The sequence below is a fragment of the Tasmannia lanceolata genome, unplaced genomic scaffold (genome assembly GCF_043159265.1).
Source record: "Tasmannia lanceolata isolate RefF3 unplaced genomic scaffold, GAP_Taslan_0.1 ptg000002l, whole genome shotgun sequence".
NCBI lineage: Eukaryota > Viridiplantae > Streptophyta > Magnoliopsida > Canellales > Winteraceae > Tasmannia > Tasmannia lanceolata.
The window spans coordinates 40,328,630-40,343,747 of record NW_027518679.1 but is presented as its reverse complement, the minus strand read 5'-3'; the positions used below and the strand labels follow the sequence as shown (position 1 = coordinate 40,343,747).

Genomic DNA, 15,118 nt, shown 5'->3' with positions numbered 1-15,118 from the left:
AGATGAAGTGTGTGATTTGGATCTCTGCCTTCTCACTGCTGGTTACAAATTTGGGAAGGCAAATTGGGAAAACAACTGATTCGTATTTTAGTATTAAAATGAATGGTTCGGATTACACCACACTGAAATTCCATGTTGCTGGAATCGAATTAAAGCTGCTGGAATTAAAGGTGACTGGAATTGGAATTATAAAGCTGCTGGAATTAAAGGTGACTGGAATCAAGTTGCTGGAATCAGTTGCTGGAAACACAAAATTGCTGGAATCGAATTAAAGCTGCTGGAATTAAAGGTGACTGGAATCGAATTAAAGCTGCTGGAATCAAGTTGCTTGAATCAGCTGCTGGAGACACAAAATTGCTGGAATCAGAAGTTGGAAATGGAATAAAGTTGCTGGAATTAGAATTATATAGTTGCTGGAATGGGAATTATGGCTGGAATTGAAAATTGCTGACTTGTGGGACCCACCAATAGAAATAATATTTTGATACAACTTCTGTGAATTCAACAATTCAACGGTTAGGATCAGCCATGAAAATAATATTGGGGACACAACTAATTAAGATTGCAGCCCACAAAACGAATGGTTCCAATCATCCATTTGATGGCTCACCAAATGAACTGTTTAGATCATCTCATGCCGAAAATTATGGCTTATCAATTGGATGGTGTGAATCAGCCCTATGGACATAATTTAAGGGGTGCAACCCGTCTACACTGTAGCCCCATCAAATGAACGGCTCGGATTAGCATATGGAAATGATTTCGATGGAGCGGTCACTTGCCATTGTGTCCCAACAAAATAAGAGGTTTAGATCAATTAATTGGACAGTTTAGATTATTTTATGGGGTTTAATAATGGGAAGGGTTGGTGGATTAAAAGTGGGATGATTTTCCCTTGATATAAATTTTGGCCATTTAACATGCGGCCCATTTATATTATCCAAACCCATTAGACTTGTGCAATTGGGTCCCATGTTCGGTTGTTGATGGAGCCACACATGAACATCACACACGTGAAAAGCATACGTGTGGGGGCAAACTAAATTAGTAGCTAAATTGGAAAAGTAGCTATATTCTAATTGAAAATAGTTGTGAAAGTTGTTGTGAAGCTTCTAAGAAATTGGGAACGTGGGAATGGAAGAAGGACATGCATGTCATTATGAAATTAGCATGCATAATAAAAGACAAAAAGAAGATGCCATTCTGTGTGTTGTGTGAACTGATTTGGGAAATATTTACAAAACGGCAATTTTAGAAAGTGGTCACGTTAGAATTTTGAGAAATCATGTTAGGTGTTGAAATAAGAGGAAAGAAAGTGACGTGTGGAATTTTTGGGATTCTCTTTCCATGCCAAATTCCCATTCCTAAATTGCTAATAATTATATTCTATTAAGTGGGTGAGTGTCTTTATCAGAAATACAGGTCCTTAAAAACAGCAACTTCTTAATTTCCACAACATGGCAGGAGCTACCGTATATATATATATATATATATATATATATATATAGCAATTGTAATTGTTGCCATCCAACGATTAAAAAAGAAAACAAGCAAGAGGGATGATGCTGTTGGAAATTTTCTATGTTCAATTTGCCACAAGGAAGGAAATTGTATGGGTGATTGTTGGCTGGGAATACAAATTATGGAAGGTTGGGATGTCACAAAGGTATTCTTTTTCTTTTGCTCCAATATTGGATGAGAATGGCAATCCGTTTGGGAATCTTACCTATCTTGCACGATCTTGTGGTGGTGGTTCAATTTAGCCCATCACTTTCTTGCTCTTTACCTTAAAAAGCTCTCTTGGCTCTCATTCCTTTCTCTCTAACATACTCTCTTTCTACTCTCTTTTCATTCTCTCTTTTCTCTCTACCACTCTCAAGCTCTCTCACTCTTTCATATTTTTTTGGTTCTCTAGTTTGTAATACTTGGAATTTTCATCAACAAAGATCTCTCCCACTTGGAAATTCGGTTCAACACTATTCTTCTTCAAGTTTATGTTTCGGCACCGTCATATCTCTCGGCCAAGGATTCAATCATTGCGAAAAGACTAAGTGTTCTTTTTTTTTTGTTCTTTCTTCCAAGAATTAGTTCAATGTATTTTTGTTTCAAATTCAATTAAAGTAGAGCTTTCTTTGTTTATTTAATGGCAATTCCAATTCCCCTCTCTATTTTCTGTGTTTCTTTTTTCTTCTCCATGAGTAGCTAAACCCACTATACTTAGGGTTTAGATGAAGCCATGGGGAAGGAGAAAGAGAAGTAATTAAAACAAGTAGATTATATAACAAATTATGTAGGGTTTTGTTTTTGTACAAATCCCAATCATCCATGCCATTGGCTTTCCCCTTTCGTATGGATGATTGATGAGTAACGAAGATTAAATTTTATATAATTAATATAAATTAGAGGGTTAATTCGATTAAATACTCATAAATAATGACATCTTTTAGATCTTATTATTTATTGACTGTTTAGTTAGATTTTCAACCTAATTCAAAGGATTGTTTTAATTAATCAATTTTATCAAAACCCATGGTGGATTCTAACCCTAAGTACTCTTTTATATTGAATGAAGGATTTTACACTATTCCAAATTACTTTTGCAATTTTCCAATTCACTTAAGCCCTTAAAATTTGGTTTTCTAATTAAAGTAGATAAGTAGTTAATAGAGATCATTAAAATTTGGTACACTTTGCCTAAATTAGGATTTTAAATAAAAAAAAGATCTTAGTTGAATTTGATTCTTAGATTGAATAGAATATACGCTTATATATAGTGTTGGCTCCGAGGTCTAAGTCCACAAAAATCCTGAGTCCATTCCAGGCAACATTATATCATAATTAGTATTCTAATCGGTAAAAGAATAGAATTGACAACTAGATTTCTCTTCCCTGAGTTCGACCCGTATTTACACGATCCGTGCACTTGCCGTTATTTAATTTCTCAATCAGATATCCTTGGATGTGATACAAGGCTCTCAGCCTCTTTTCATCTATCATATGTAATTCCTGATGTCTGGCTCTGGCCCACTCAGACTCTGGCAGATTTGCTTCCATCATTACTCTTAACGAAGGGATTCTCAGCTCAACAGGCAAGACTGCTTCCATTCCATACACCAGAGAGTACGGAGTTACCCCTGTAGATGACCTGATCGATGTCCTGTAAGCCCATAAAGCAAAAGGAAGTTTGTTCGACCAGTCCTTATAAGTCTCGGTCATCTTACTGATTATGACCTTGATGTTCTTATTTGCTGCCTCTACAGCATCATTGGTCTGAGGCCTGTAAGGAGATGACTTGTGATGCTTTATCTTGAACTCTTCACACAGGTGCACTACCTCTTTCTTGAAATGAGATCCATTGTCAGAAATCAGTTCATGAGGTACTCCATATCTGCAAATGATATTCGCACGAATGAACTTAGCAACTGTATTGGAAGTTATGGAAGCATATGAAACAGCTTATATCCATTTCGTGAAATAGTCAATGGCCACCAAGATGTACTCGTGTCCACTTGACAATTTGGGATAGACTTTGCCAATGATATCAATCCCCCATACTGAGAATGGCCATGGTGAGGTCATAGAGTGTAACTCTGACGGAGGCACATGAATAAGATTTGCATAGACTTCGTATTTATGACACTTCTTCACGAATGCGAAGCAGTCTGCTTCCATTGTAGGCCAATAGAATCCAAGTCTTAGGATTTTCCTTGATAGCATCTTACCATTCATGTAAGGGCCACAAACACCTTCATGTGTTTGCTTTATGAGCTCTGCAGCCTGATCTTCATCAACACACAGAAGCTGTATCCCGTCAAATGACATTCTGTACAATTCTTCACCACAAATGATGAAATTGGCAGCGAACCTATGAAGAGTTTTTCTCTCTTTGCTGGAAGCCTCAGGCGGATGCCCCTTGCCTGAAATGAGATTTCTAATGTCTGCGTACCACGACTTTCCGTCTGGACATCTAGCAGATATCTATATCGCATTCACATGTGCTGGAGCCCATTGCAATCTGACAGCTAAAGGTTGAACCTCCATTGTCGCAGAAATGTCTAACATTGAAGCCAGAGTAGCCAGAGCGTCGGCAAAGTGATTCCTTGTCCTCGACAGATGAGTGAAGGTGACACTCTTGAACTTCTTGACCAGAGATTCGAGATAAGTGTGATATGAGATAAACCTCGCCTCTTTTATTTTCCAATCTCCATTTATTTGACAAATGATCAAGATTGAATCCCCGAACACATCTATATCTTGAATTCGCAAAGCCAAAGATGCCTCAAGTCCTGCGATGCATGCTTCATATTCTGCCATATTATTGATGCATTCAAACTGCAACTTGATGGATATAGGGATATACTCCTTCTTCGGAGATACCAAAACTGCCCCTATTCCTTGACCATGATTATTGACGGCTCCGTCAAAGTACATTAACCACCTGGTACTCAAATTCTCTTCTTCAATGTTCATGATCTCTTCATCAGGAAAGTCTGCCTTCAGAAAAGCATTCTCCTCAACAGGAGCATCAGCCAACTGCTCAGCGATGACCCGTCCCTTAATTGACTTCTGAGTGACATAAGTGATGTCAAACTCAGACAACAATAACAGCCATCTAGCTGTTCTTCCTGTAAGAGCGGGTTTCTCGAACAAATACTTCAACGGATCCATCCGTGAGAGCAAAAGTATCTTATTCGACAGCAAGTAATGTCTTAGCCTTTGAGTCACCCAAACTAATGCTAGACACGTCTTTTCTAAGATAGTGTACTTGATTTCATACTCGAGCATTTTCTTGCTGATATAGTAGATAGGCTTTTCTTTCTTACATCCTGCATCCTGCTGAGCAAGCATACAACCCATTGCCGTATCCGTGATGAATAAGTATAACAGCAGCGATTGACCAAGAATAACTGGGATAGGACAGGAGGCAAAGATAAGCACTGCTTGACCTTTTCAAATGCTTCCTGACATTCTTCATTCCACTTCTTAGGAGAATTCTTCTTTAATAATTTGAAGATGGGTTCACACGTCATAGTTAAATGAGATATGAATCTCCTCAAGTACTGCACTTAGCCAAGGAATCCGTGAATCTGCTTTTCCGTCTTTGGTGGTTGCATTTCTTGGATAGCCTTGATCTTCTGAGGGTCCACTTCAATTCCTCTCTCACTGACCATGAATCCAAGCAATTTTCCTGATGTGACCCCAAATACACATTTACTGGGATTCAAGCGGAGTTGATACTTTCGGATTCGCTCGAAGAACTTTCTTAAGGCAATTGTATGCTCTGGCCGAGTCTTGCCCTTGACAATCATGTCATCTACATATACCTCGACCTCCTTATGAATCATGTCATGAAGAAGAATAGTCGCAGCTCTCTAATAAGTGGCACCAGCATTCTTAAGACCAAACGGCATCACTCTGTAGCAATGTCTCCCACTGAGTAATGAACGCTGTCTTCATCATATCCTCAGGCGCCATTTTAATTTGGTTGTACCCTGAGAATCCATCCATGAAAGATAAGAGTGCATGTCCAGCTGTATTGTCAACCATGAGCTCAATGTTCGGAAGCGGAAAATCGTCTTTCGGACTCGCCTTGTTCAGATCTCTGAAATCGACACACATCCTGACTTTCCCGTCCTTCTTGGGCACCGGTACAATATTTGCAAGGCATTCAAGGTACTCAACTACTTCGATGAATTTCACTTCCATTAGTTTCTTAACCTCATCATGAACTTTCAACTCCCATTCTGTTTTAAGTTTCTGGAGTTTTTGCTTCTTCGGCTTGATGCCAAGGATTAGAGGTAATTTGTGTTGGACAATGTCCTCACTCAATCCCGGCATATCATCGTAAGACCAAGCAAAAATCTCCTTAAACTCTTTTAGCAAGGTGATTAATTCTTCGCGCTCCTCAGGAGATAAAATTTTGCCAATCCGTATCTCTCGAATTAAGGATTCGTCACCGATATTTACGGTTTCAATTTCCTCTTCGAGTGGTTTTGCTCGGCGACTCTCCTCTTGTTGAATCATATGTTTGATTTCAAGGGGAGTTTCGTCGGCTTCCTCATTAGAGGGGGAGTCTTGATTATCATTATTAGTTACTTGATCAGGTTTAGAAGCAGAATCAGTAGAAGAGACAAGTACAGGAATATACACAAAAGAGTCTTTTATTTCATCGGAATCAATGATTACATCAGATGACTCGCCCACATCAGGCTTTACAGACTCTGAAACTGAATGAAAAGACAAGTCGACATCAGTATCGACACAATTAGAAATATGTACAGGCATAGATCAATGAGAACGTCCTTAGACTTGGACTCGACGCCACCAGAGACAGACTCGTCACCCACTCCAGAAGTAAACCCAACCTCTACAGTACCTGCATCAAAAGAAAAGTTAGAAATGACAGACTCTGGGACGGACGAGGAAACTGACACAAATTTTGAAATGACTGACTCTTTTGAAGGGACTGGACTATGCTGAAAGACTACTTGGGGTATAACATGTGAGGTCCAGTTATCCAAAGGTCCCTCGGCTGGGGTGATACAGTTCTTTGGGTTTACGAAGTGTGTATCTCCTCCAATCATCGCAATGACTGCTGCCTCAACTTAGAACAAGGAGTCTAGGAGTTCTGATTCGAAGTTCTCAACACAATCTGTCTCTGGCTCAACTGTCTCTGCAATCTGCTCAAAGAAAAAGTCCTCTGGCATCTCATCAGCGAAGAATATCTCAAGACCTGGCAATTTTGTCCCCTTCTCATCATACCATGGCTCAGGGAAACAGTAATAAGGGCAATCAGCTCCCTCTTTTCGGAATCTGCCATTCATGACCATACTGTATGGTCCCATTGGAAACTCTAAGCCTCTGAGGCGGCGTTCGGCCCATTTTAGCATGTAAGCTCTCATTTCTTGCACCTCCTTGCGAGTTGACTTGTATCCCAACCCAAACAATCCATCAACTGCTTTTAACTCTGGCCGCTCAGTCGGACCTTGCATATTCTTTCCCAGACCAGCTCCTGAGATATACCCATACCGTCTCATCATCTTGATCACTTGAGTGTTGGTGCTTGACAAAAACATAATATGCTCATTCATAGCCTCCTCTAAAGTGATAGAAGAGACCTCTAGTGAAAACCCTGTCAAGCTGACATCTCTAGAATTTCCAGTTACCGGCTCGGAGGTAATTTGTCCAATTTCAGGTTCAGGATCCCCTCGAACTGTGATGACTCTGTTGTTTCGAATGAATTTTAGTTTTTTGTGAAGTGTGGAAGGAATAACTCCAACCTTATGCAGCCAAGGTCGGCCAAGCAAAAGACAGAAGGAAGTTTTAATGTCCAACACCTGAAATTCGATGTGAAAGGTCTCTCCTCCAGTCACAATCTCAGTAGCCAATGTTCCGATTACATCCCTCCTGGTACCATCATATGCCAATATGCCTTGCTCAGACGGTATGAAGTTTTCAGGCCCAAACCCTAAAGTAGTGGCAGTGTTCAAAGGACATACGTTCAGGGCTGACCCATTGTCTACCAACACTTTGGAAACTTTTTTTTTGTTGCACAGTAGGGTAATTTTGAGCGAACGAGTATGGTCCTTTCCTTCTGGAGGCAAATCCTCGTCTGAGAAAGATAAAGATTTTGAAGCCCTAGCCATGGCCACCACGTTGACCAATTCGCCTGGAGTGATTTCAACTTATACCTGAGACTCATTCAGCTCACGAAGTACAACTTGTTTGTGTTTCGGCGACGCCATTAATAACCCCTAGATAGAAACATTAGCTTGTGTCTTTCTGAGCTGATTCAACAGGTTATCTTCCTCTTCATCAAATCTCTGCTTTTGTTTCTGATGGTCAACTGCTCTTACAACCTCAGCGGGATTCTCGACTCTGAGCTCGGCCAATTTGAAAACTCCCCCACCACGTGTGATGTGGCGGAGTTCATCGCACTGATCATTCAAGAGCAGCAGATCTTCATCTTCTATCTTAAGGATGTATAGGGTTTTTATCTCTTCTTCCTCATCATCACTCACCCTTAAGAACATGGAGTTCATCGTACAAAGCTTCAGTTTCTTTCTTCTCATCCTCACACTGGAGAACATATGATCGGCTTGATGACCCAGCTACATCAGGGTTATTCCATGATAAGACATATGGCTCTTCCGTTTCTGTCCATTCATCTTCTTCCTCAAATTTCCAAACATAGGTTCCTTCAGATTCAATAGCGCATATGAAAGAAGAAGGATCAATAACAGACGCTTCAGTGCAAATGACATTGACCGATGGTGGAGGTGGCATTGCATGTGTCGGAAGGGGGTTTCTGGTTACATTTGGTAATTCGATTGCAAGCTCCTTCCTATCGGTCATGTTCTGTATTTGGTGTTTCAAAGCTAAACACCTATCAGTAATATGACCTGTATTGCGATGATAATCAGAGAACTGATCCTCTCTCCAGGACCTTGGCAATGGATTGGGCAGAGGCTTAATGTCAGGCAGTTTGATCTTCCTGTCCTTTAACAACTTCTTCAAAGCCACGGACAAAGAATATGGGAGGGGATCAAAGTGACGAGGAGGCTTCTGCTCCATCGGCGGCCTTCTCACTTCAGTGATTGCCCTGGGTGGTGGTCTGACATAATTGACATTATGTACTTCTTTTGGTGTCATCACAGGTCGCTTCCCCTCTCTGACATCAGATGAAATTCTTGATCTTAGGCCTTTAGCCAATGCATCTTCTATCTGGGTTCTCGTCTTGATAAGATGATTAAAATAATGATCGAGGGAAAAGGAGAGCAACCTGCTCTGGAGATAAGCCGTGCTGTTGCAAAAGTGGAAGAACTGACATCAAATGGCTTCTAGGACATCCTGTCCCATCATATTTATCCATGTCTGGTACTTCAAATCTTGGAGGCAGTGTGACTCCCGGATAAATCATGAAATCAGCCAGGTTCAACTTTTTCGGGCCTTGGAATTTTATGTTTTCCATCTCCTCGGTCAGCCTGTCCAGTCTGTCTGTTATCACTTTGCCCTTATCAGATTTCTCCAGATGAGGGAGACAATTTTCTTCTGCATACTAATCTTCAAAGTCATCCTCAACAGTGAACACTGCCGGTCTAGTCATCATAGGAGGTGGAGGAGGTATGACCGGGGGTTGCCGAGGTGCATGCTCTTTGGAAGTAGACTCTCTGTCATTTTTCAGCCTGACTATCTCTTCATTCATATTATACATTTGCTGGAGCATAGCTTTTATCATTCGCTCATTTCAGCCAGAGCGGTTCCAGCCTCAGCCATTTGTTCAGGTGTGGGTTGAACTGGTGAAAGTATTTCCTGGAAGTTCGAAATAGGTAACAAAGGAGAGGTAAAAGAAGTAGGTGAGGAAGAATATCAACTCAGCCTTGAATCAGTAGACTGACGGGACCAGGTTGGTTTTGAAATGAGGGTTTTCTTAGGAGCAATGGCTGCTCAATCAAGAATCCTATAATGGAAATATAAACACTAGATTAAAAATTTGATAATCAAGATAAAATATTCTGATCAAATAGTGACAAGAGAAACATAAACACACTTTCATTTAATGAAATTCAAATTGTGATTACAACGGATGAAAATACTAATCTCTTATCACAACTGGATAAGCAGACTGACAATAATGGGAAATGCAGAAATCAAGATAACAAAACATAATATAGATCATCAAGGCTCCTCAATCTGAGCTCTCCTGCTTGCAGGCTCTTCCGATATTTCTCCACGTCGAATTTTAGATACTAAAGAAAATCTCCTCTCCATATTTTTGTTTCCCCAAGCAGCCACAATGGATCTGATAAGATCAGGAGTGAGATCTCACAAAGAGGAGGGACTATGGCTCCGGGAGGACATGGAATTCCCGTAACCTGATGGAGAAATCGCATGGGTGCATAAAAAGAAGATTTCTCGGTACCCATGAGGTAAACGAATGGATGTGGGTAGGTGCTAGTGAAAACTTGGAAGCATGAATGACTCACCCAACGAAACTGGCTCTCCTCTACATGATGCAACCAAAAGGTTGATTAGCCATTGGTTGCCATGCACGAAAATTCTTCAGGGTATACGGATTTTGGTTTTGTCGCTGAAGAACCTGAAGTTTTTCACCAAGCCAGACATACAGCAATTTTACACATCCACAGAAATTGTCTTTGATCTCTTGGGAAGCAATAAGATCTAATCCCAAGAAGGTCTCTGCTAACATGGTGGGGATTGGATTCCTCCCTTCATTAATTTGGTCCACCACGGCTAACAAGGTTAACGGGGCAACACGAGGGTTTTTTCGAATGACATATCGGGCAAAGACACCAAAAATCAAAGCATTACGTCAACAACTTTGAAAATGGGAGTTAGTAGGATCGACGTTTTCGGAAAAAAGTGTAATGAGATTTTGAATTTGCACACACGTATCCGTTAAGCATGGAAGAGCATCAACGGTTTGATTTTTGAATAGCTTGCAAAAAAGAGAATGAGAGGAATCTATATTCGAAGATCGTATCCAAAGTCCCTCTATTGGGGGCTCTAATAAAGCACACCAATCTTCGAATATAGGACAAAGCTCGAAGGATCTAAATCGAAAAATATGAACATTAGGATCCCAGAATCCAGCGGCTGCTAGGAGAAACTTCCAATTTATATCAGATACACTCAAATGATTGAAGGCACAGATGAACTGATCAGTCATACTCCTTTCTGAAGACTCCCGTGGAAGGGCCCTAATAGTCTCACTTATCCAGCCTTTCAACACTTTTTTTGCCATGATTTAACCTAAACACAAAGATAGGATGGGATAATCAAGGAATGAAGATAATCTGGAATAAACAAAGAATAAGGATAAACTTAGCAATTAATCACAAGAAGGATATAATTGGCGACACCGAATGTTCCATTGATGATCAAAGATAATCAGAAACTCAGAAGAGAGACCACAGTCACAAGATGACGAAAGTAGATCATAGACCGGAAGTAAACGAAAATAAAATAGAAATGAGGGGGAGAGAGGTTGATTCGAGGCAACCGGACCTCCTAATGGCTCGATTCGAGAGGAACCATGACTCTCGTAGAACAAAGTCTCCTTTGTGCTGTAAAATTCTTCTCTTTCATTTTCATTAACATAAACTTCCTAAATACAAGAATGAAGGTAGTGCCACATAACTGCCCCATTAACCCACTTACATAACACATAACAAGTAACCAACACCCACTAACAAGACACATCTACAACAACTAACTCCCTCTATCCTAAACCCATACACCATAGCTAACACCCATAGCTCTAAAACACATCCCCATAACTAGACAACAATCAGATAATAACTACCCATATGCACATTAGTTATATGCACATAACAACACACAAGGACATATTATCAGTTAAAATAAATTACCTCGTAAGATCCTTTAACTCCATTTGGTGCAACGATTGTAAGAGATTGAAATCTAACTTTGCAATCTCTAGAAGCACATCATTTTGTTTATTCTCTGGTTGGTATATTGAGATGTAATGCCTATGCTCTAGCCTTGGTAAACTCTTCCATAAGGGCATCTCTAAGGCATGCTCTATTTGTGTTGCAAATTTAGAATCGTGATCGCTTATACCAGATTTAAGGTGTTTCCGTGTAAATGTAATGGCCTCATCTAATACATCCTCTCCTTGTGTACTGAGATATGCCACTTCATACAAGCTTAATAGGCCCCTCTTACCACTAATTAAGGTTAAGTTGAAGTTTCCCTGCTCATCTTTGAACTTTTTAAATACATCTATTTCAAAATCCAGCAATGTCATGTTATAAAGGATGTGAATGACAAAACTAGTGAAAGTAGCACAAGTTGTGCAATGAAAAATAGAAACAAAAAAAGGATTTACCAGAAGAAACATTAAACACATGCTGTCTTAGTAGTCGAAATCGGAGAGCAACAACATATAGATCATCGTCAGCAGCATAGGTATGGGATTCGTATAGTTGATGTAGTGCCTCGTTAATCTCCATTTCAAAATGATATGCCACTCAAGACGTTTTAGCACATCGATCAAATCTATTTCTTGTTGTGACCCCTTGGCACTGCTTAGCATTCTCTTCACTTCTTCCTTCAACTCTTCAATCTGCTTAGTCCATCCATGTAATTTCTGCATTGTACCATTCAGAAACAAATGTACATTAGCTACTATTACAACGAAACGTTGTAATTCAAAATAAATAAACGCTATAATTCAAAATAAAAGAGCGCTCTCTCTCTCTCATGTAGTTCTCTATTGAATACATAAATCCACAATTTTGTTTTCTTCTAAATTTCATACAATCATCCTTTTTCTCCGTTTTTAATCCTAACTACATAAATAGATATAAGAGAAGACAAAAGAGATCATATCTAAAAACCCAGATCCGGGTCAAAATGCAGCCAAGAAAAATCCTTGTCGACTCCGCACAGACGTGGCAAAAAATGCAGTTGACGAGGTCATAGCTCAAGAGAGTGAAAGGAGTTTTTATTAACTCTATAGGGCAAAATGCGAAACGTGGCCAAGGGGAAAGAGAGTTTACTCAGGGGAGTCCTCAATGACCCGGGGAAGTTTTAGATGCTTCAGATGACCTAAAAATAAACCGTTGAAGAGAGCATCCCCTAACATCACGAATGAGATCCCACATCGGAAAGGGTGGAAAAGTTGTTGGGCTATATATGTAGATCTCCCCTCTCCCCCTGTAGATGAGTTTTCACCATCTCTAAGGGGCAGGCCCCGCGGAGTGGGTCGGGCACGGTTAGTAATGCTGGAAAACAAAATCGGGGAGGGCGGAAGACCCAGAACCAGACAATATTTACACAGTCAGGCTGGGGCGTGACATAACGTTGTCAGATCGGGACCTCCAATCCAGTACGGTGTGCCAGGGAGGACGTTGGGCTTCAATGGGGTGGATTGTGAGACCCCACATCGGAAATGGAGGAAAATTTGTTGGGCTATATATGTGGATCTCCCCTGTAGACGCATTTTCAGCATCTCCAAGGGGTGGGTGCCCTGCGGATTGGGTCGGTCACGGTTAGTACTGTTGGAAAACATAACCGGGGAGGGTGGATCTTTCACAAGATTTGGACACCAATTTGGGGAATTAAAAAATACTCACTGTTGGAACTCCAAGGCATGTGATAACAACAACAAGGAGAAATCATGAACCTCCAGATGCAATCTTGTTCCACCACCAACTTTCAATGGTATCAGTGCTGATAGTTACTTAGATTGGTCAATTTCCAATCAATGATACAGCATGGTTTTTACCGGTGCGCTCGGAGCCCATTCTCGGCTATCGGAGATTGAATATTGTTTATGTTTCCTATTTTAAATTGAAATTGTGCTCAAAGAATTTTGGTTTTTGGCGACAAAATTTCAAGCGATCCATTGGGAATATTGGATTCCTTGCGTTGATTGAAATCAAACGAGTAAAAATCCAATAGTTGGATCAAAGGTTACGGTGAAAACAAGAAAAAACCGAAAAAGAAACAAAACTAAGTTTTTTGGACTCGGTCGACCGAGGGGACCTTCGACTGACCTAAGATGGATTCGGTCGACCGAAGCCCAGGCTCTGGGTTTTTTTAATATTTTGTCTGAAAAGGACTGCACTCTCATAACCTCCTTTTCTTTTCATGGACCCCTTTTCGAACGTCTTGTTGAAGATTTATGTAGATCTTTCTTTTCTTCACACTCCATTCCTTGAAGGATTGAATACACCCCAACTATAATTTTGCTTCTCTCTTTCGTTCCTTATTTCCGCTCTTTCTAAATAGGCAGTAGCAAAAACTAACCCACATGGCTCTTTTTTATGGTTTGGATCAGTGTGTGATTTGTTTTGCCACTAAATGTAGGGGTGTTGCAAGTTGGGAAAGAAAAGGAACTGGAAGTTCAGCAAGAGTGATGGGCTGTTGCATGTATCATTTCTCTCTCTATCTCTCTTTGGAATGTATGCTCTAGTTCGGCAAAGCTATTGCATCCTTGATCGGTTATTTTCTAGTTGGAAAATCGCATGAGCAGAGGCCACTTCTGCTAGGATGTTAATCATACGTTTTTATCAGCCAAGTAGTGTTGACGGGGATTCTAGCCAATGCCAGCCGGAATCCTTTCTCGGCGAAGTCACCGTCATTGCCGTATTGATATTTTTTTGCCATTAGCAGCTCGTCGGAAAGCCAAAGCCGATCGGTGCAAACTTGCCGCTGCAATCGGCTGTAGCTGAACATGAACATGGGCTGTTTTTTTAGTTGCCAGAAGAGAGAGGGCACTTTTGGGGAGAAAATGTGAACCATTTGTTTTTGCCGGCAATATTGGTTATAATTTTTTTTATCGCGGAAAAACATACTTAATTTTTTTTTGAAAAATAATAAATATTAAGGAAGAATTTTTTTCCATGGCTAAAAATTAAATGTTTTTTTTTAATTTTTTTTAATTTTATAAGAGCAGGTTGGTTGAAGTGGACGCTTGCCTAAGGAGTTCTGTGTGACCGTAAAATCCCTACCAAGTTGAAGGGAAAGTTTTATAAGATAGCTGTGAGGCCAGCCATGCTGTACGGCTCAGAATGTTGGGCCACCAAAAAGCAGCATGTGCATAAGATGAATGTAGCGGAGATGCGAATGCTTAGATGGATGTGAAGCCACACAAGGTTAGATAGAATTAAAAATGAAGACATTCGTAAAAATGTGGGGGTGGCTCCAATCGAGGAGAAGATGAGAGAGCACCGCTTAAGATGCTTTGGACATATCCAACGTAGGCCTTTGGATGCTCAGGTGAGAAGAGGTGACTCGTGCCAAATTGAGGGAGTAAAAAGAGGTAGGGGTAGACCGAAAATAACATGGGTAGAAAGAGTGAGGAAAGACTTGATAGCTAGGAACTTAACAGAGAACATAACCTTGGATAGGATAGAATGGAAGAAAATGATCCAGGTAGAATAACCCAACTAGAACCAGGATTAGAGCCGGGTAGATCCCTTTTACCTTCTTCATGAATTTTGTTTTTCTAAAGGATTGATTTAGCTGACCCCAACTAGCTTGGGACAAAGGCTTTGTTGAGTTGAGTTGAGTTATTAAAAAATACTTATTAGTGACTTTTTTTTTCCATTTCCATTTCCTTGAATTT

The 15,118-nt window shown here is 40.3% G+C and overlaps 1 pseudogene; it reads right to left on the bottom strand.

Moving 5' to 3' along the window:
• Positions 1–11,341: 11,341 nt before the first annotated feature.
• On the bottom strand, positions 11,342–12,139 carry LOC143891687 ((-)-germacrene D synthase-like; annotated as a pseudogene).
• Positions 12,140–15,118: the final 2,979 nt, after the last annotated feature.